This window comes from Drosophila obscura, unplaced genomic scaffold (assembly GCF_018151105.1).
Source record: "Drosophila obscura isolate BZ-5 IFL unplaced genomic scaffold, ASM1815110v1 contig_194, whole genome shotgun sequence".
Lineage (NCBI taxonomy): Eukaryota > Metazoa > Arthropoda > Insecta > Diptera > Drosophilidae > Drosophila > Drosophila obscura.
The window spans coordinates 985,850-1,008,156 of record NW_024542783.1 but is presented as its reverse complement, the minus strand read 5'-3'; the positions used below and the strand labels follow the sequence as shown (position 1 = coordinate 1,008,156).

Here is a 22,307-nt window from a genome sequence, read left to right as displayed (position 1 = left end):
AGGGTAGCTGAATTACGTGCACAGGTAACAGTAGATCGAAATCAGCCATACAATGGTCTTGCTTTTCGATATGATGCAGCTGTTGATTATAGCGGCAGTCGCCATGTCGTCATTGGCCAGATGAGTCATGTCCGCACTTACTGCCAGGCTCTAAAGTTCAAAACTGAAACGAAAGGAATGTGTTGTGCTAACGGGAAAATCAAATTACTTCAGCTTTAAGCACCACCAGAGCTACTGCGAACTCTACTTGCTCGATCTACTGCTGGATCGAAGCATTTTCTATCGAACATAAGGAAGTATAATTCTTGCTTCCAAATGATATAATTTGGTGCAGAAATTGGGACTGGCTTATTCATGCCAACTTTAAAAATCATAGGGTCAATATATCACAAAGCTGGCGTTCTGCTCCCGTTGCCAGATAGTGAACATACATTTCTTCAAATGTACTTCATCGGTGATGTTAATGAAGTTGATGCACGTTGTGGATTATATACCTCCATACTAGGCTGGGCCAAAATTTGACAAAAAATTTCTTTTTCTGTATTTTCAAGTGGACACCCCCCAATTCTGTTCTTTGTTATTCAATAAAATTATACAATTTTTTAGTTTAATGTTTGGGAGTTGCTACCATGAAACGATAATACATATTTTTGGGTAAATATACATTAAAAAAAGTTAAATTCGTCGGATTTTTCAAATAATATTGAAACTTAGAAACTAGTTCATATTTATAAGGTATTTTTTTTTTTTTTTTTAGTTACTGTTAAAAAATTAACGATTGGTGAAAATCAAGAAGTTCAGCTGAGGTTGATATATTTAGTTAACTAGTTCACAGAAACTTGTGGAGGTTTTTAACTACCGATTAATGACGATTTGAATGTTATCAATATTTATGCAATAGATTTCACCAATTATCCAACTCAAACAAAAAAAATTTATTTTTGAATTTTATTAATTAAAATATTTTGACAAATTCGGTAGCAATCTCTATTAAATCCAAAGTAACAAAACAAGGGGGTGTCCCGTTTGAATTTCGAAAAATAAGTTTTTTGGCTCGGCCTACTCCATATGGAAAAATTTGATGCGTTTGTTCAAAACGCATCCCACAGGATTGTCATTCATGCAGATAAAACAGCCGCTGCAGAACATGTCAAGAGATATAATGCTCCAACTATAGACCAAGTGGCAATTATCATAGTCGGGGATCAGTTCCAACCTCGCGATAGTGTTCTCCATCGACGAAACGATCAATTCATTGTGGATATGTATGCAAAAATTGATTCTCAGATTTCATCAGACTGAACTTCGCTCCGAAGAATATATTCACTTGGGAGATGTCGTGTTAAATAACTTTATTACAACCAACGTTGGAAATTTTACGATTTTGCCATCTTTATACATAGGTGTCCACGTCACATGCAGGAATATGCTCAAGATGCCATGGCATATGTTCGCTATGACGGCCGTCCAGACTTATTCATCAACTTCCCATGTAATCCAGCTTGGGACGAGATAGTGCAGCTGTTTTTTGGAAAATCGTCCGCGGATGGGCATGACATCACAGCCCGTGTTTTTAGACAAAATCTCAAGTCACTGATGGATTTCATTGTGAAGCATGGAGTATTTGGTGCTGGATGTATTCAGTAGAACGACAGAGGAGAGGATTGCCACATGCGGCCTGATGTTGATACGGATATGCATCCAGTTGTCATCAAGCACATGATCAATGGACCATGATTACACTCAATTCAAAACGATGAATGGTAGACGGGAAATTTTCCCAGCGACATCCTCGAGAATTTGCAGCCAACACGGTAACAGAAGACGATGGATATCCTTTGTATAGGAGACGTTCAACTTTACACATGCGGATTGGTGATATTGAGGTTGACAATCGTTGGGTGGTTCCATATTCGCCTCTATTGTCAGAATCATACAAAGCGCAAATTAACGTAGACTATTGCAGATCTCTGAAATTGATTAACGACATCTGCAATTACGTGAATAAAGGCAGCCATATGGAAGTTTTTGGTGTTCAAGCTTAAAATGGTGACAGGAATGCAGTACGGGTTGTTGATGAAATTGAAAATAGGTGGGTCAATTATCATGTTCCGGAATATTAATCAGCTAAAACTCCGCAACGGAACGCGTCTCGCGGTTAAAAACTAGATGAACAACGTGGTGGAAGCATCGATTTGGAGTGGACCTTTCAAAGGTAAAGATGTCTTCATTCCTTGGATTCCCACGATCCCGACGGATACACCATTTGAATTCAAAAGATGGCAATTTCCCATCCGATTGTCAATCGCAATGACAGTTAATAAAATGCAGAGATTGACCTGCAATTGTGTGGTTTGGACTTAGATGTGGATTACTTTTCACACGGACAATTGTATGTTGCGTATTCCCGTGTCGGTAAACCAATAGCCTTCATATTTACGCGCAGAATGGAAAAACGAAAAATATTTTATACCAACAAGTAATGCAAAATGAAAAGTAGTTATATCTTATGATTTGTTAGGTTCCTCATTTCTTATGCGTGCAACCATAATACACCACAGCGAAACGTTGCAAGGTATTTATAGTATTTATTATTTAGTATTTATCCGGCAAGACGCAAAGAAGCATGACGCAGCCCCAATGTAAACAGCCTATAAAATTGAATGAATGCCCGAAAATTCTGTGATGAAATATGCAGATATATGAAAAAAAAAAGTGGGCATATTACGGGAGCAGAATTTATATTTGGATCAATATACCAATTACGTACTGCAGTGAAAAAAATCATGGAAGACAAACAGAAAGCCTAGTACTGAGACGCGTTAAATTTTCCGTCGACTGAAATCAGGGATGGTATTCGTATGAAACCGACAAGAAATCATCACTATTTTTCGGTCGACCGAAAATTTCTAGCCGGCGTTTCGCACACCGGTACTCAGTTCCGAAAAAAGGACATTCGATACAAACCTGTAAAGCAAACGATGGTATTTTGACTCACATTGATGCATTGGTGCGGCCATTTTCTGGAAATAACGACCATGCTGTAACTAGTTTGATCAGTAACTTAAAGGACATTAAGAATTTTTACGTATACGGGTCAAAACTCTAGATATTGGCGAAGCGGTTGCTGGGCGGATTGGCAAAGGCATATATCGATCATGTGATCATGTGACATGGGAAATGATGCGAGCAGAATTGTTCAACTTCTTTGAGCGAGGGACATTGAAAAGCGACCGGAGGCGCGAAAAATTTAAAGTAATGAATACAATACTTCGCGACGATGTGCAGCATAGCGGCGTGTGTTTCGGTGGTTAGTGGCACTGACTTACGTTTTGTTTGTGTTACTTCTGTGCTGTAGCACTTTTGTTCGACACTCGTAGGTACGGCGCTGCGGCACTACTTGTTGGCGACCGGATTTTTCGTGGGCGGGGTTTTTGTGCTTCACGGGTATTTGTCCTCGCTAGCCTAGTCTCTTTCGGAGGCCGTGGGTCTTTACTCCACAAAGCTCCTTATTAAGGTGTTCTCAAAGTTTCCTTTGAGTGGTGGGAGTTTGAGTTTGAGTTTCCTGGGTGCTTCGTTGACAATTGTTAGTGGGTCAGTGTGGTTTTGCTGAAACTGCATCGCGGAAGGTGCGGTCTGCAGTTGGGAATTGAGTTTAGGATGGTTTTTGCTAACTCCGCATCGCGGAAGGTGATATCTGAATTTGGGTCGATAATTTGAGGCCGAGTGGTTGCGAAATATCGCAAAGAAGTGGGTGACTGAGATTTAAGTGCTGTCTTTGCTGATTTCAAAATAATGCAAGAGGTGGGTTCTTTTCAATTGATGTGTGGACAAGAATGGGTAGAGTTGTTGATCGAGAGTTATTAATTTTAGTAATTGCGTGCGTTGCTTAAGACTATTTCCGGAGGTGCTCACACACCGCTATTTGTGGAGAACAGTGTCTAGAGCCATGTTTCGTTGGCTCTGTGTATATCAGTTTGATTATTGTCTCCAACCAGCGTGGATGCGCTGACACTCCGCTGTTTGTGGCGATCCATGGTTAGAACCATGTTTCGTTACAGTCTACACCTACATGTCCCATTTCATCGTCATTTCATCATAAAACACTTTCGATCATTGATTCTGATACACAAAATAAGAGTTCTTCGTTGTGCTTTTTATAAATTACACCGTTTCACATTTCATAATATTCATGTTCCCGTTCTAATAATTTCTAATCTTTCTAATCTTTGACTTTTCTTTACTTTTGCATCGCAGTGCAGCTCGGTTTCGTCGTGCGGATTGTAAATTGCTAAAATCGGAGTTTCAATCAGCTTATTTTTTAACGTTTGAAATGCTTCTACCTCTACTTCTCTAAACTCAAATTTTTGATCCTTTCTTGTTGCATCATATAATGGCTTTGCTATTGTTGCGAAATCTTTGATGAACCTCCTAAAGTAAGAACATAGACCAATGAAGCTTTGAATTTCGTGCACTTTTTTGGGTACTGGGAAACTACTTATGGCGTCTATGCCCATCTCATTTGCACAAATGCCATTTCCTGTTACTGTATAGCCTAGAAAATTAACAGACGATTTCAAAAATTCGCATTTATCTAGTCGAAGATTTAAACTGTTGTCTACTACTCTTTTAAAAACTTCCTTAAGTATCTCAAAGTGAGTGTTAATATTTTCTGAAGCAATTAATATGTCATCTAAGTAAATAATTACTCTACCATCTTTGACCATATTAGAAAAAATGTTATTTATGTATCCTTGAAACGTAGGAGATGCATTCTTTACACCAAATGGCATTCTGGTGTATTCAAATTGTCCTAACTGCGTTGTAAACCAGGTATATTTGTTGGAATCCTCATGCATGAATACATGATGAAACTCATTTTTTAGTTTCTTTGATGTTCTTTTTATACAGCTTGCAATCTCTGGCCACATGCCCGTACAGGCATAGCAAGCTCCATCTGGGCGTACGAAGTAGTGGTGGTCCCTTTTGGCTTACATCTGACATAGTTCCTGTGTACTTCTGAACGTCCATCAAGAAAGGGCGCATCTTAGTGGGTGGTGGACGAGGTCTGTTCAGGTGCTGGAATGCCATAATCATAGCCTCTGCCGAGACAAAACATTGAAGAAAGGCTTGATTGCGTAACTGTTGATCCGGGATTCCATCAATCAGGTATTGTATGGTTTGTTCATATTTAGATCTTTGGCAAGTAGCAAATTTTCATGATAGTGGCCCACAAACTTTTCATCATATATCCATTTTCGTTGTTCAAACTTGCGACGAGTTTCCAGAATGTTGTCTTTGTTTCCAAACATGACTCGAAGTTTATGTAGAATTTGATCAATGCTCGAGGAGAGAGGCGAATTGTTTGCAAGCACTGGCTTTGCCTTTAATGCGTGCGCAAATAAGTGAGCGCATAATGTCATCTTCAAATTTGAAAATGGCTTGAACATTTTTTATGCAGGTTAGCCAAACATCAATATTACCTTCGCCATTGAACTCAGGAACGCATTCTTTTATTACATTAAATGGGAAACCTTTTTTTTTGCGCAGCTGTTCGTTTTCGTATTGCAGGTTTTCGATGGTTTATTCTAGTGTTGCAAAAGTACTATTTATCGGAGTTGGGCTGGAGCTGACATCTTTTTTGGTCTTCACTACTAATTCCATCGGCAATTCTTCCTTCCTCAACGTTTCGTTGTGTGCGCCGGAAATCAACGAACAGGTCAGTATATCCGTCCTTGTCTGATAATGGTTTAGCTGATGCTGTGGGTACAGCGCCGTTGTCAGAGTCTCCAGAAATTTCGCCAATACCTTTTAATGCGTAGTTGATTTCGTTATTTTCTTTGTGTGTTTGGAACTGCGCCTTTATTGTCGATTATTGGTCCAGGTCCACGATCAAATGCAAGAATTTCATTCAGCATTGCGAACAAGCTGGCCTTACTACCCTCCGTGGGCAGATTTAATCGAGCACACCAAGCCTTAAATCCGAAAAGTGTATAGTTGTTGATGTCGAGACCATCCATTTTTATAGTTTTAGTCAGTAGCTTTTAGTTGAGTGGGAGTTTTAACTTTAGTGGGCTTCTGAACCAGTTGACAACGCGGGCTTTCTCGTCTCTGCTCGATCCAAAACTGATCTCGCTCTTCATTTTATTCTTTTCTTGTCTCCTTCTTATTCTTTTCGCTCTCTCTACATTGAGAGTGTCTCTATTTGTGATGGTGCTGAGAGTAGGGTTGGCTATCGTCAAGCAAATATCGATAATGATATAAAACAAGATATCACATAGAATATCATATCGAAGATATCATATCGTAATTAATATCGTCATATCGCCTTGAATATCGATAAAATCGGTATTAATGAGCTATATATTTTTTTTGGTAAATTAGTTTTTTTTAGCATGTGTATAAAAGTATAATAGTGCCATTAACCATACAGTATATACACTTATGGACAATATAAAAGGTGTAAAGTTGTTTTTTTCTGGAGATATCGGTTTAAATCGATATAGACATAACATTTTATAAGGAAACTATCCTTTTTTAATATGATCACACTGTTTCGGTGGGAATTGGGGGAATTCTCGGATTTAATTAGCTTTCGGGATTGGCTAATAGCCATATGACATTAGACTTTGCTAACTGACTAGCTGGACTAATGTTCCATTCTGTCTCTCATGCTATCCCTCTCTACGCAGAAAAATTGTCTAAGTCTAATGTCATATGGCTATTAGACGGCAAATTCGGCTGGTCAATTAAATAGGTGTATGAAGCAAAACATTAAAATGTAGTTTATCAAGATAACTATTTGGTTTCAGAAGGTAAGGTATTAGGAATATTTAACTAAATTGGGACTTAACAGTCATTAAAATTGTAATAGATGGGCTGAGGGCGTCACTGCAGTGCGGAGGAGAGAAGGCTCATTCGACGAGATGAAGGAAAAATCCATAAATCCATGGCCAGGTTAATAAAACGATCTCAAAACTTCGTAACCAATGCCTTAAAACCGGGAAAAATAGGTGAAAATTATCTTTTAGGACCGACGATCGTATGGTTCAGTTGGTAAAACGCGACCCGTTCATGTCTTCCAGGACGATTGCCAACGAAGTTGGGAATATTGTGTCATCACGGACCGTTCGGCGACGATTGGCAATAGGAAACCTACCAGGGTAGGATTGCTCCCAAGGTTCCTTCGCTTCGGTCGGCAAATTTACAGATGGCGAAAAAATTTTCACCAGATCGTAGAACCTGGTGCGGACCGGAGGGTGAGAAAAAATGGCGTAATATCCTCTGTAGTGACGAAACTAAGATAAATTTATTTGGAAATGATGTCAAAAGGAATGTTCGTCGTCCGAAAGGCAAAGAATTTGATCCCAGGTACACATGTAAAGCTGTGAAACATGGAGGTGGTAACCTAATGGTATGCGGCTGCTTTTGCGTGGTATGGTGTTGGTCCGATTCATCGTATTGACGGAATAATGGACAGATTCGTATACAAAGATCTATAGAAGACGGTGATGCTACCATATGCCGAGGATAATATGCCAAGTTTTATGGAAGTTCCAGCAGGATAATGACCCGAAGCACGCCTCTCGAGTAGTAAAGGATTGGTTCCGAGAGAAAAGTGTGGATGTTCTTGGGTGGCCAAGTCAATCCCCGGAACTTAATCCCATCGAGAATCTCTGGGGTGAACTCAAAAGAGAGGTCGGAAAGACTTTTTGTCAGAATAATAATCAACTTTGGGATATTGTCCAAAAAGCATGGTACAACATTCCAATTGGAACTTGTCTCAAGTTAATATCCTCCATGCCAAGACGAATGGAGAAAGTCCTGCAAAATAATGGCGGATATACCGGGTATTAGCTGCCAGATACTCAATTTAATTTAAAGCAAGACCTAAAATAGTGAAATATCGATTTAATTTAAACATTTTTCTTCGTACACCTATTATTATATCCAGACAAAATTGGAGGATTTAAGGAAATATATAATTTTGTTGTAAATTTAACTGTTTTTACTTTTTGTTTAAGGAAAATTAATATAAGTTTTGAAAAAATCTTGATTGGTTGACATTAGAGAAAATTTTAATTGGAAATCAAATTTTTAAAAAGAAAAGTAAAGCACACCTATTATTTTGTCCATAAGTGTATACAGGAACAGAACATTCAGCTGAGCCACATTCGTATGAACTGGCACATCTACATATATACTGTATGGTTAGTGCTAGTTCGCACTACCTAAATATAAGATCAAGAAAAAATAACTAAAATATGAGATGAGATCCATTTTTCTCTGATTTCATCTATATGCAGTCGAATTAAGACGTAAAACTCAGAAGTTAGTTTGTCCAGTCCTTCCGTTCCAAATTTTCGCGAAATATGTATTTTGACAATATTTCTGGCATTAGGCGATTTCGAAGTGGGTTGATTGCTTTTATATTATTCTGAAAGGTACCCATCGAAAGTGCACAGTACAAAGTAAGCATGGGGGTGGATTTTTTTCTTCGGCAATTCTAACACCAAGCAAAATGTGCTTTTTTTCTCCGAGCCGACAAAAATTGTTCGATATATTGTAAGAAATATCGATTTTCGTCAAATATCACTTTGAATATTAATATCGTTTTGAACTAAAATATCGCATTTAAGTATCGATATAATATCGAGACCCATCCCTAGCTGAGAGCACAATTACAGTGGGCTTAATAGCTAGTATTATATGTATGTACAGTAGTATTAGGGGATAGTACTGCTACACATTATACATGTTAAGTTAATAAAATAAGCATTTTAGTAAATCACTATCCAATCCGCTGACGGAATTTTCACTTAATAATTCCGCGCTCAATCCGCTAGCGTCCGCGGTGGCCACCTAGGGCGATTCGGACTTTCAAAGTTAATACAGTAATGCCACCTTTTTAAGCCGAATTCGGAAATATGCCCATGAGCTGCCTTGCAGTTGGCTGGTGCGGTACCAGCGACCGGTGAGAAGCCCGATCGGTTAGAAGCTCTGTCATAGCCCGCGGAAGCTGATTTGTGTCCACCCCATTTAAGAGCGCACGTTCTTCGAGTAGTTCCCGAAATGCAACTGGGTCGTCCTGTCCGTCGAACCTGATTCCCCATTTCCGAATCTGTTCCGCGATGTGGGCGGTGTGGCTGTGATGGCGTCCCTCTATGGAAGAGTCCATGGCTGGTACGATCCACTGTGTGGGCGAGCGGCTGGTCTCCGTAACTGGAGGTTTAGGCAAATCGGCTGGCGTTACAAGGCGTGGTGGGCCAGGTGTGCTGTATTCGGCCGCGGTGGGGACTTGTAACCCGAATTTTTGGGTCTGTTTTCCGCTGGTCAGATGTCCCAGAAGTGGTGGGCATGGGCGACCTGGAGCGTCTTGCTGGTTTGGCGTATTGCCGTTCAAGGTCTCCTAGTCGAACCCAGGCGTCTTGCGAGAGTGTTCCGGCTACTAATGCGGCGAATCTCTTTCCTTGACCGTTCCATCGTTCCATCCAACTTCTTCCGCAAGGGCTTCCAGCTCGTCCCGACGGAGTTTGTAGACCCAGCTGACTGTGACCCCTGCATTGGTAAGGACTCCCTCAGGCAAAAATTTATTGGATTGGCAGTCTTCGTGGGCTTCCATGGTGTATTTCTGCAGTTAGTGGCACTGACTTACGTTTGGTTTTTGGTACTTCTTGTAGCACTTTCGTTCAACACTCGTCACTGCGGCACTTCTTTTCGCAACCGGACTTTGCGTGGGCGCGGTTTTTGTGCTTGACGGGTATTGGTCCTCGCTAGCCTAGTTTCTTTCTGTGTCCGTGGGTCCGTTAGTCCACGAAGCTGCGTGTTAAGGTGTTCTCAAAGTTTCCTTAAACTCGCCTTAAAGTTACCAAAAGTCCCTGCTCGGGTGCCAATTGTAAGATACCTTATTTCAGGCTGGGATATGCATCAGCCTGTCCAGGGTTCCTCTACAAGAAATTTTTAGATCTGCCGGAACTTAAGGTTCGGCGCTGGCCCTGAATGACCGAAAGAGTGGTAGGCAAGGTGGGAAATTCGATGACTCGATAACTTCTGTCGTTTTGTTTATTATTTTTAATGCTTTTAGTGTTCTTGGTTTGTTTACAATTTGAACCTGCTTGTCTTGCAAGTTGTGATGCGGGCTGGTGGACTACCTAGTATAGTGTCTTGAGTTTGTGACTGCCTAGTGCAGTGTCTTGCGTTCGGGATGATCGACTGCCTAGTGCAGTGTCTTGGGCTTGGGCTGATGGACTGCCTCGTGTAGTTTCTTGTGTTCGGGCGGATGGACTGCCAAGTGCCGTGTCTTGGTTTCGGGCTGATGGACTGCTTGCTTCTTCGGCCGATCTTGGACTTTTTAAGCAGCTGACAATAATAATTAATTATTGCTAACTTATGAGTAATAATAATAATAACAATAATTGTGGGGTGGGGTAAGAAGGTCGAAGCTTGGTGCTTCGTTGACAATTGGCTAGTTGGTCCGTGGAGTTGAGGAAGTGTTTTGCTGTGTAAAACTTGCGTGCGTTGCTTAACACACCGCTATTTGTAGAGAACCGTGGCTAAAGCCAGGGTTTGTTGGCTGTATGCTATATGTTAGATCGATTATTGTTTCCGAACGGCGTAGATCTGCTGCCTCTCCACTGCTTGTGACTAGCCATGGGTAAAGCCATGGTTCGTTACAGCGGGCCTCTAATGTGGTGAGTTCAATTACAAATTTAATGCAAAAGCGTAACAAAGAGAGTAACAATGAGCGTAAGGTACTACAAAGCGACGGTCATTTAAGTGATTATACATTTAAGTTCATACATACAATGCAACATTTTATGATAGTAAGAGTATGACCGAACATCCCGGCACCGTTGAAATGATTGCTTTCAAACTACTGGAATTGCCAACTTGTGTATTGGCCTGCAGCATGTTCTATTCAAACGTGATCCTAGTGTTTGCCAATGTTCGATTGAAGAGTCCCTTCGCACTTTTGACGGCTGCTTCCCAAAGGTGCCCTGGGAGTAATAAATTAAAAATTAATAAAGTCTCCTTCATGACCATAAACCTTTTGAGTTCAAGCAGTTCATTTGATGCCCCGAAAAAATTCACTCCACAGCGTTCAAAAGATCGGGTAGGAGAGAGTCGAGATGGTGGTAAGGAAAGTAAAGAAAACCTATAGGTTGTTTTATCAACTTTTGTCTGTAGCGAACAGGAGCGACGTGCCATGTCTCTGACGTTGACGATCCAATATGCCAAAGCAATGAGAGTGACTAATTCCTTAGGTCCTGCGTGATAGTTGTGAAGATGCAAGTGGCGAATATAATTCGCAACAATTGATGTTTTTGACCGTCTGGTAGGTCTGAATATTCCAATCGTCCACCAACCTTGACGAGTTCGAATACATTCACGATTTCTAAAAAGAGATTAAGAAACTTCAAGCTACTCTTCAATGGGTTTTGCTTATGAAGTAAACGAATGTCTTCCGAGTTGGCTGATCACACTTTTCCATGACGATATATATGAGCATAGCTTGAGCAATATTCTCAGGTTTGCCGATGGAGAACCCTGTGATTGAGAAGCCAGTATTAGTAGTGAGCATAGAAGTACCGTAGAGAACACTGTTTTTGAGTGTAGGGAATCAGAGCAGCAGGAATAGAGTAAGGAATATGATGAATGGTAACGAGAACCGTAGTAGTGATTTTAGAGATAACCTTGAGAGGAGAATACAGCTGAGAGGGAGCAGTAAGAATTTCAGGAAATGGCTTATTGAAATCATTGTTAGTTGGGGTAGTAGGTGTAACGGCAAAATAAGTTCTCAGAAGTTCTTAGAGACTATAAAAGCTAGAGCAACCGCATTTTTTTACCAGACTCATGTTACCCCGTACCCACAAAGGACGAAAATCTATGGCAGGCACATTTTTTAAGATATGACAAAACTAAAAATTCAGAATCGCAGAGAATGATCATATCTTCTAAATTGTCGAATCTGAACCAGATCACATCATAATTAAAGCCAGAATAAAGAAATTAATATTTAGTTGGTTCCCCCACCTCCAGCAGCGCTTCTGACGCTACTCATTCTCTTTCTTACTTGCACACACTCTGAGAGAAGATGTAGAATCTACATTGTGTATGAAGTATCTACATTTTAGATGTGTTATCGACATTGTAGATGTAGATAACAGATGTAGCAAAAAAAAAAGGGAAATATACAATTTTTTAAATATATACTTAATATCCTAATTAAATTTGTAGAAAAAAATGTATGTTTAAGAGGCTATCTTCGCAACGCGTGCACCAAATTGCATGGATTTTTAAATTATAGCAAAAGTATGTGGAACGGTTTTTATAAACAAAATTTTCCTTGCCAATAAAATATTTGGGATATGCCTGGGGAAGAGTGACACCAGCCGAAGTAGAGCATTTTATTAACTTTAAACAAAACCAAGCAGCTATCTGAGCAGTGTAACCGTACGGAATGCAGTGAACATCTTTGTTCACACAACAGGCCGCTAGAAGAATATAAGGGGTGCCACAAAAATCACTAGCGAAATGGGAATCCGCGCATTTCCGCCGTGCTACAGAATTCCGAGCGATTTCATTTTTTTTTAGATTTTCACAAACCGACTTCGAAGTACGGCTAGAGGTGACACCTTTCAAGATTCAATTCGAATAGGGTTCATTTCGCAGTTTTACTCAAACAATAGCCAGTGGCGCAAAATAACGTAATTCCACCTTTGTTTGCTATTTTCATTGCCCACTCTATATAAATATTTTAACCGCCCATAATTACTCACGGCAGCGGCCGTTCTTTCGCCTCTTTATATCTTCTCCTTCATTTTGCTACTGCAGCTGCAGCATCTATGCTGTTCTCTCGCATTCTCTATCTCTATCTATTGCTCGTACTCAGCAGCAGCCCGAGCTTCTTGCATTAGGGCACGGGCAGTGTTGTTATTTTATGATATTTATTGATGATATTTATTGATTTTTTAAAACTGTACTTTTATAATCTTAAAGCAAAAAAACATTCCATTTCTTGCGCGACAAACAAAATAAATTACTCGACAAATCTAGCAGTTGTCTGGTAGTTCTCCGTACCTGGCAGAAATCAGCTGTTTAAAAAGAACAAACATCTGACTTGTTTTTGCGAAATTTTGTTGAAGGCCGGTCTTCAGTCTTTCCATACCTGTAAAAGGCAATGGTCAATAAAATATCCTATTTCCTTTTTTAAATCTACTTACAATTCGCCACTCCTCTGCAGTTTTAATTAGAGGCCCAAAGCATTCAGCTGAAGCCCCAAGTCCTCCAAAGCTGCGCTAACAACCACCCTGTCCTCTTTGTTAAAATTGCTGGCAATGTCCGAACGCTGACTCGGTTTGCGATGCTTTCCCCTTAAAAAAAAGTCATATTGTATAACAATTAACAAAAAAAAAACGAGCAAAATTTACTTACATTTTGAGCGTGTTCTCTTCTTCTTTTTTTGGCTAGTATGATTATTTTTCTTTACTCAGCTGATGACATTTTAAAGCCCTGCCACCTGGTAGAACTACAAATGACCACAAAAAGCAAGTTTTACTGCAATTCATTTTTTTTTATGCCTAATTAAAGAAAAACAGAATGCTTTCAATATAATTGATAAATAAATAATGATTATATATCTTGCTCCGAATTCGGCTTAAAAAGGTGGCATTACTGTATTAACTTTGAAAGTCCGAATCGCCCTAGGTGGCCACCGCGGACGCTAGCGGATTGAGCGCGGAATTGTTAAGTGAAAATTCCGTCAGCGGATTGGATAGTGATTTACTAAAATGCTTATTTTATTAACTTAACATGTATAATGTGTAGCAGTACTATCCCCTAATACTACTGTACATATAAATAATACTATATATACACAAATAGAGACACTCTCAATGTAGAGAGAGCGCAAAGAATAAGAAGGAGAAAAGAAAAGAATAAAATGAAGAGCGAGATCAGTTTTGGATCGAGCAGAGAAAGCCCGAACGAACCCATAAAAAATGGGTTTCATCATGTATTCATGCATGAGGATTCCAACAAATATACCTCGTTTACAACGCCTTTAGGTTAATTTGAATACACCAGAATGCCATTTGGTCTAAAGAATGCCTCTCCTACGTTTCAAGGATACATAAATAAAATTTGTTCTAATATTGTCAAAGATGGTAGAGTAATTATTTACTTAGATGACATATTAATTGCTTCAGAAAATATTAACACTCACTTTGATATACTTAAGGAAGTTTTTAAAAGAGTATTAGACAACAGTTTAAATCTTCGACTAGATAAATGCGAATTTTTGAAATCGTCTGTAAATTTTCTAGGCTATACAGTAACAGGAAATGGCATTTGTGCAAATGAGATGGGCATAGACGCCATAAGTAGTTTCCCAGTACCCAAAAAAGTGCACGAAATTCAAAGCTTCATTGGTCTATGTTCTTACTTTAGGAGGTTCATCAAAGATTTCGCAACAATAGCAAAGCCATTATATGATGCAACAAGAAAGAATCAAAAATTTGAGTTTAGAGAAGTAGAGGTAGAAGCATTTCAAACGTTAAAAAATAAGCTGATTGAAACTCCGATTTTAGCAATTTACAATCCGCACGACGAAACCGAGCTGCACTGCGATGCAAAAGTAAAGAAAAGTCAAAGATTAGAAAGATTAGAAATTATTAGAACGGGAGCATGAATATTATGAAATGTGCAACGGTGTAATTTATAAAAAGCACAACGAAGAACTCTTATTTTGTGTATCAGAATCAATGATCGAAAGTGTTTTATGATGAAATGACGATGAAATGGGACATGTAGGTGTAGACTGTAACGAACCATGGTTCTAACCATGGATCGCCACAAACAGCGGAGTGTCAGCGCATCCACGCTGGTCGGAGACAATAATCAAACTGATATACACAGAGCCAACGAAACATGGCTCTAGACACTGTTTTCCACAAATAGTGGTGTGTGAGCACCTCCGGAAATAGTCTTAAGCAACGCACGCAATTACTAAAATTAATAACTCTCGATCAACAACTCTACCCATTCTTGTCCACACATCAATTGAAAAGAACCCACCTCTTGCATTATTTTGAAATCAGCAAAGACAGCACTTAAATCTCAGTCACCCACTTCTTTGCGATAGAAGAAAGATCGGCCAAAGAAATAGGCAGTCCATCAGCCCGAACATCAGAGGCTGTATAAGGCAGTCCATCAGCCCGAACCCAAGAGGCTGTACTAGGCAGTCCATCAGACACTGCACTAAGCAGTCACAAACTCAAGACACTACCCTGAGCAGTCCACCAGCCCACAGCACTTCTAGCAAGACCAGCAGGTCTCGAATTGTACACAAGTAAAACGAATAAAAATTTAATAATAACCAAAACCAACAGAAATTAGCGCGTCATCAATTCCCCCCACCTTGCCTACTACTCTTTCGGACGTTTCAAGGCCAGCCCCGAACCTGAAGTTCCAGAAGATCTACAAATTTCTTGATAGGACCCTGGACAGGCCGTTGCATATCCCAGCCTGAAATAGGTATCTTACAAGTGGCGCCCGAACAGGGACTTTTGAGGCTTTAACTTTAAGGCGACTTTAAGGAAACTTTGAGAACACCTTAATAAGGAGCTTTGTGGAGTAAAGACCCACAGCCTCCGAAAGAGACTAGGCTAGCGAGGACAAATACCCGTGAAGCACAAAAACCCCGCCCACGAAAAACCCGGTCGCGAACAAGTAGTGCAGCAGCGCCGTACCTACGAGTGTCGAACGAAAGTTCTACAGTACAGAAGTAACACAAACAAAACGTAAGTCAGTGCCACTAACCACCGAAACACACCATGGAAGCCCACGAATATGGTCAACCCGACGAACCATACCACCATAACAATCCAGGGGTCACCACCAGCTGGATCTACAAACTCCGTCGGGACGAGCTGGAAGCCCTTGCCGAGGAATTCGGATTTGGCAACGAAGGAACGGTCGAGGAACGACAAGAGATTCGCCGCATTAGTCGCCGGAACACTCTCGCAGGACGCCTGGGTTCGACTAGGAGACCTTGAACGGCAATACGCCAAACCAGCAAGACGCTCCAGGTCGCCCATGCCCACCACTTTTGGGACATCTGACCAGCGGAAAACAAACCCAAAAATCGGGTTACAAGTCCCCACCGCGGCCGAATACAGCACACCTGGCCCACCACGCCTTGTAACGCCAGCCGATTTGCCTAGACCTCCAGTTACGGAGACCAGCCGCTCGCCCACACAGTGGATCGTACCAGCCATGGACTCTTCCACATCGCGGAACAGATTCGGAAATGGGGAATCAGGTTCGACGGACAGGACGACCCAGTTGCAATTCGGGAACTACTCGAAGAACGTGCGCTCTTAAATGGGGTGGACACAAATCAGCTTCCGCGGGCTATGACAGAGCTTCTAACCGATCGGGCTTCTCACCGGTCGCTGGTACCGCACCAGCCAACTGCAAGGCAGCTCATGGGCATATTTCCGAATTCGGCTTAAAAAGGTGGCATTACTGTATTAACTTTGAAAGTCCGAATCGCCCTAGGTGGCCACCGCGGACGCTAGCGGATTGAGCGCGGAATTGTTAAGTGAAAATTCCGTCAGCGGATTGGATAGTGATTTACTAAAATGCTTATTTTATTAACTTAACATGTATAATGTGTAGCAGTACTATCCCCTAATACTACTGTACATATATATAATACTAGCTATTAAGCCCACTGTAATTGTGCTCTCAGCTAGGGATGGGTCTCGATATTATATCGATACTTAAACGCGATATTTTAGTTCAAAACGATATTAATATTCAAAGTGATATTTGACGAAAATCGATATTTCTTACAATATATCGAACAATTTTTGTCGGCTCGGAGAAAAAAAGCACATTTTGCTTGGTGTTAGAATTGCCGAAGAAAATAATCCACCCCCATGCTTACTTTGTACTGTGCACTTTCGATGGGTACCTTTCAGAATAATATAAAAGCAATCAACCCACTTCGAAATCGCCTAATGCCAGAAATATTGTCAAAATACATATTTCGCGAAAATTTGGAACGGAAGGACTGGACAAACTAACTTCTGAGTTTTACGTCTTAATTCGACTGCATATAGATGAAATCAGAGAAAAATGGATCTCATCTCATATTTTAGTTATTTTTTCTTGATCTTATATTTAGGTAGTGCGAACTAGCACTAACCATACAGTATATATGTAGATGTGCCAGTTCATACGAATGTGGCTCAGCTGAATGTTCTGTTCCTGTATACACTTATGGACAAAATAATAGGTGTGCTTTACTTTTCTTTTTAAAAATTTGATTTCCAATTAAAATCTTCTCTAATGTCAACCAATCAAGATTTTTTCAAAACTTATATTAATTTTCCTTAAACAAAAAGTAAAAACAGTTAAATTTACAACAAAATTATATATTTCCTTAAATCCTCCAATTTTGTCTGGATATAATAATAGGTGTACGAAGAAAAATGTTTAAATTAAATCGATATTTCACTATTTTAGGTCTTGCTTTAAATTAAATTGAGTATCTGGCAGCTAATACCCGGTATATCCGCCATTATTTTGCAGGACTTTCTCCATTCGTCTTGGCATGGAGGATATTAACTTGAGACAAGTTCCAATTGGAATGTTGTACCATGCTTTTTGGACAATATCCCAAAGTTGATTATTATTCTGACAAAAAGTCTTTCCGACCTCTCTTTTGAGTTCACCCCAGAGATTCTCGATGGGATTAAGTTCCGGGGATTGACTTGGCCACCCAAGAACATCCACACTTTTCTCTCGGAACCAATCCTTTACTACTCGAGAGGCGTGCTTCGGGTCATTATCCTGCTGGAACTTCCATAAAACTTGGCATATTATCCTCGGCATATGGTAGCATCACCGTCTTCTATAGATCTTTGTATACGAATCAGTCCATTATTCCGTCAATACGATGAATCGGACCAACACCATACCACGCAAAAGCAGCCGCATACCATTAGGTTACCACCTCCATGTTTCACAGCTTTACATGTGTACCTGGGATCAAATTCTTTGCCTTTCGGACGACGAACATTCCTTTTGACATCATTTCCAAATAAATTTATCTTAGTTTCGTCACTACAGAGGATATTACGCCATTTTTTCTCACCCTCCGGTCCGCACCAGGTTCTACGATCTAGTAAACATTTTGTCGCCATCTGTAAATTTGCCGACCGAAGCGAAGGAACCTTGGGAGCAATCCTACCCTGGTAGGTTTCCTATTGCCAATCGTCGCCGAACGGTCCGTGATGACACACTATTCCCAACTTCGTTGGCAATCGTCCTGGAAGACATGAACGGGTCGCGTTTTACCAACTGAACCATGCGATCGTCGGTCCTAAAAGATAATTTTCACCTATTTTTCCCGGTTTTAAGGCATTGGTTACGAAGTTTTGAGATCGTTTTATTAACCTGGCCGTGGATTAATGGATTTTTCCTTCATCTCGTCGAATGAGCCTTCTCTCCTCCGCACTGCAGTGACGCCCTCAGCCCATCTATTAAAATTTTAATGACTGTTAAGTCCCAATTTAGTTAAATATTCCTAATACCTTACCTTCTGAAACCAAATAGTTATCTTGATAAACTACATTTTAATGTTTTGCTTCATACACCTATTTAATTGACCAGCCGAATTTGCCGTCTAATAGCCATATGACATTAGACTTAGACAATTTTTCTGCGTAGAGAGGGATAGCATGAGAGACAGAATGGAACATTAGTCCAGCTAGTCAGTTAGCAAAGTCTAATGTCATATGGCTATTAGCCAATCCCGAAAGCTAATTAAATCCGAGAATTCCCCCAATTCCCACCGAAACAGTGTGATCATATTAAAAAAGGATAGTTTCCTTATAAAATGTTATGTCTATATCGATTTAAACCGATATCTCCAGAAAAAAACAACTTTACACCTATTATATTGTCCATAAGTGTATATACTGTATGGTTAATGGCACTATTATACTTTTATACACATGCTAAAAAAAACTAATTTACCAAAAAAAATATATAGCTCATTAATACCGATTTTATCGATATTCAAGGCGATATGACGATATTAATTACGATATGATATCTTCGATATGATATTCTATGTTATATCTTGTTTTATATCATTATCGATATTTGCTTGACGATAGCCAACCCTACTCTCAGCACCATCACAAATAGAGACACTCTCAATGTAGAGAGAGCGCAAAGAATAAGAAGGAGACAAGAAAAGAATAAAATGAAGAGCAAGATCAGTTTTGGATCGAGCAGAGACGAGAAAGCCCGCGTTGTCAACTGGTTCAGAAGCCCACTAAAGTTAAAACTCCCACTCAACTAAAAGCTACTGACTAAAACTATAAAAATGGATGGTCTCGACATCAACAACTATACACTTTTCGGATTTAAGGCTTGGTGTGCTCGATTAAATCTGCCCACGGAGGGTAGTAAGGCCAGCTTGTTCGCAATGCTGAATGAAATTCTTGCATTTGATCGTGGACCTGGACCAATAATCGACAATAAAGGCGCAGTTCCAAACACACAAAGAAAATAACGAAATCAACTACGCATTAAAAGGTATTGGCGAAATTTCTGGAGACTCTGACAACGGCGCTGTACCCACAGCATCAGCTAAACCATTATCAGACAAGGACGGATATACTGACCTGTTCGTTGATTTCGGCGCACACAACGAAACGTTGAGGAAGGAAGAATTGCCGATGGAATTAGTAGTGAAGACCAAAAAAGATGTCAGCTCCAGCCCAACTCCGATAAATAGTACTTTTGCAACACTAGAATAAACCATCGAAAACCTGCAATACGAAAACGAACAGCTGCGCAAAAAAAAAGGTGTCCCATTTAATGTAATAAAAGAATGCGTTCCTGAGTTCAATGGCGAAGGTAATATTGATGTTTGGCTAACCTGCATAAAAAATGTTCAAGCCATTTTCAAATTTGAAGATGACATTATGCGCTCACTCATTTGCGCACGCATTAAAGGCAAAGCCAGTGCTTGCAAACAATTCGCCTCTCTCCTCGAGCATTGATCAAATTCTACATAAACTTCGAGTCATGTTTGGAAACAAAGACAACATTCTGGAAACTCGTCGCAAGTTTGAACAACGAAAATGGATATATTATGAAAAGTTTATGGGGCACTATCATGAAAATTTGCTACTTGCCAAAGATCTAAATATGAACAAACCATACAATACCTGATTGATGGAATCCCGGATCAACAGTTACGCAATCAAGCCTTTCTTCAATGTTTTGTCTCGGCAGAGGCTATGATTATGGCATTCCAGCACCTGAACAAACCTCGTCCACCACCCACTAAGATGCGCCCTTTCTTGATGGACGTTCAGAAGTACACAGGAACTATGTCAGATGTAAGCCAAAAGGGACCACCACTACTTCGTACGCCCAGATGGAGCTTGCTATGCCTGTAGTTAATACGGGCATGTGGCCAGAGATTGCAAGCTGTATAAAAAGAACATCAAAGAAACTAAAAATGAAACTGAAATGATATTATAATATAAAATTTCCTCATTGTTATGACAAAGTATATTACATAGAGTGCCTCCTAGACTCTGGAAGTCCGATCTCATTTCTTAAACAATCAATAGTTCCTGAAGGACTTAAAATTCGTTACACTGAAGATCATGAAGATTATGTTGGAATAAATAATAGTAAATTAGTCATTTTTTGAAAAATATTTTGTAACATTATAACTTCAAATATATCTGTTAATATTGAAGCTATGGTCGTGAACAACGAGTCTACTAGGTACAACATGGTACTAGGTAGAGATACTTAGAGCTATGCAATTTACAATTGATTTCAGTGAACGATATTAAGACCAGATTGATCGACATAAAAGGGTATGATAACTGTGTACAGCCTGTAAGGGAAGGCATCACAAAAAACAACATAAAGTATAAGACAATGTAAAGTCTCAACAATAGAGTCAAAAGAAGGGTCAAAAGTACATCCAAAAGTGAAGCAAAAAAGTCAATGTTGTGAACTATCACAAAGTTAAATCAAATAATAAAATTAATATTACAAATTCAAAGCCAAAAGTAGCGAAATCCTATTAAAAACAAGGTACATATACAAGGCAATGAAAACGTAAACATCAACGTAGAGCGAGCCAAATCATTTTGATAAAGAAATGTTAGCCATCAATGTTGTGCAAGAGCGAAACGGTAATTTCAAGGTCGGGGAAGAAATTAATTATAAATTAAGAGAACAATTCGAACGAAGAACAATATTTGCTAGCCAATGGATTGCTAGAACCCAAAGTAAAAACTGTAATGAAAATCACGGTTGAGAGTGATAAACCATTCAATTGTACACCGCGAAGATTATCATATATGGAAAAAACAGAAGTACAAAAGATTCTAGATGAAAACCTAGAACTAGGTTATATACGTCCTAACGAATCAGAGTTCGTGTCACTAATAGTTCTAATTAAAAAGAAGACTGGCGAGCTTAGATTATGAGTAGTGTATCGTAGGCTGAACAGAGTAACTATAAAAGACAACTATCCAATCCCTCAGATAGATGATCTGTTAGAAAGGTCAGCGAACATGAAGTTATTTTCCAAGCTAGATCTAAAAAATGGGTTTCATCATGTATTCATGCATGAGGATTCCAACAAATATACCTCGTTTACAACGCCTTTAGGACAATTTGAATACACCAGAATGCCATTTGGTCTAAAGAATGCATCTCCTACGTTTCAAGGATACATAAATAAAATTTGTTCTAATATTGTCAAAGATGGTAGAGTAATTATTTACTTAGATGACATATTAATTGCTTCAGAAAATATTAACACTCACTTTGAGATAATTAAGGAAGTTTTTAAAAGAGTATTAGACAACAGTTTAAATTTTCGACTAGATAAATGCGAATTTTTGAAATCGTCTGTAAATTTTCTAGGCTATACAGTAACAGGAAATGGCATTTGTGCAAATGAGATGGGCATAGACGCCATAAGTAGTTTCCCAGTACCCAAAAAAGTGCACGAAATTCAAAGCTTCATTGGTCTATGTTCTTACTTTAGGAGGTTCATCAAAGATTTCGCAACAATAGCAAAGCCATTATATGATGCAACAAGAAAGAATCAAAAATTTGAGTTTAGAGAAGTAGAGGTAGAAGCATTTCAAACGTTAAAAAATAAGCTGATTGAAACTCCGATTTTAGCAATTTACAATCCGCACGACGAAACCGAGCTGCACTGCGATGCAAAAGTAAATAAAAGTCAA

General features: G+C 39.5%; 1 protein-coding gene and 2 long non-coding RNA genes across 22 annotated transcripts in view; 1 reads left to right on the top strand and 2 right to left on the bottom strand.

The window, feature by feature from the left end:
* Window positions 1-22,307, top strand: part of LOC111075397 (forkhead box protein P1) — a 345,608-nt gene that overhangs the window by 18,202 nt on the left and 305,099 nt on the right. The gene's annotated exons all lie outside the window — the stretch shown is intronic.
* LOC111075399 lies at window positions 13,079-13,572 on the bottom strand. Its single transcript, XR_002607937.1, has 3 exons — window positions 13,435-13,572; window positions 13,224-13,373; window positions 13,079-13,168 (listed from the first exon to the last, which is right to left on the bottom strand). It is a non-coding gene; the product is annotated as an uncharacterized LOC111075399 (long non-coding RNA).
* On the bottom strand, window positions 17,463-18,530 carry LOC111075400. Its single transcript, XR_005967939.1, has 3 exons — window positions 18,410-18,530; window positions 18,164-18,337; window positions 17,463-18,090 (listed from the first exon to the last, which is right to left on the bottom strand). It is a non-coding gene; the product is annotated as an uncharacterized LOC111075400 (long non-coding RNA).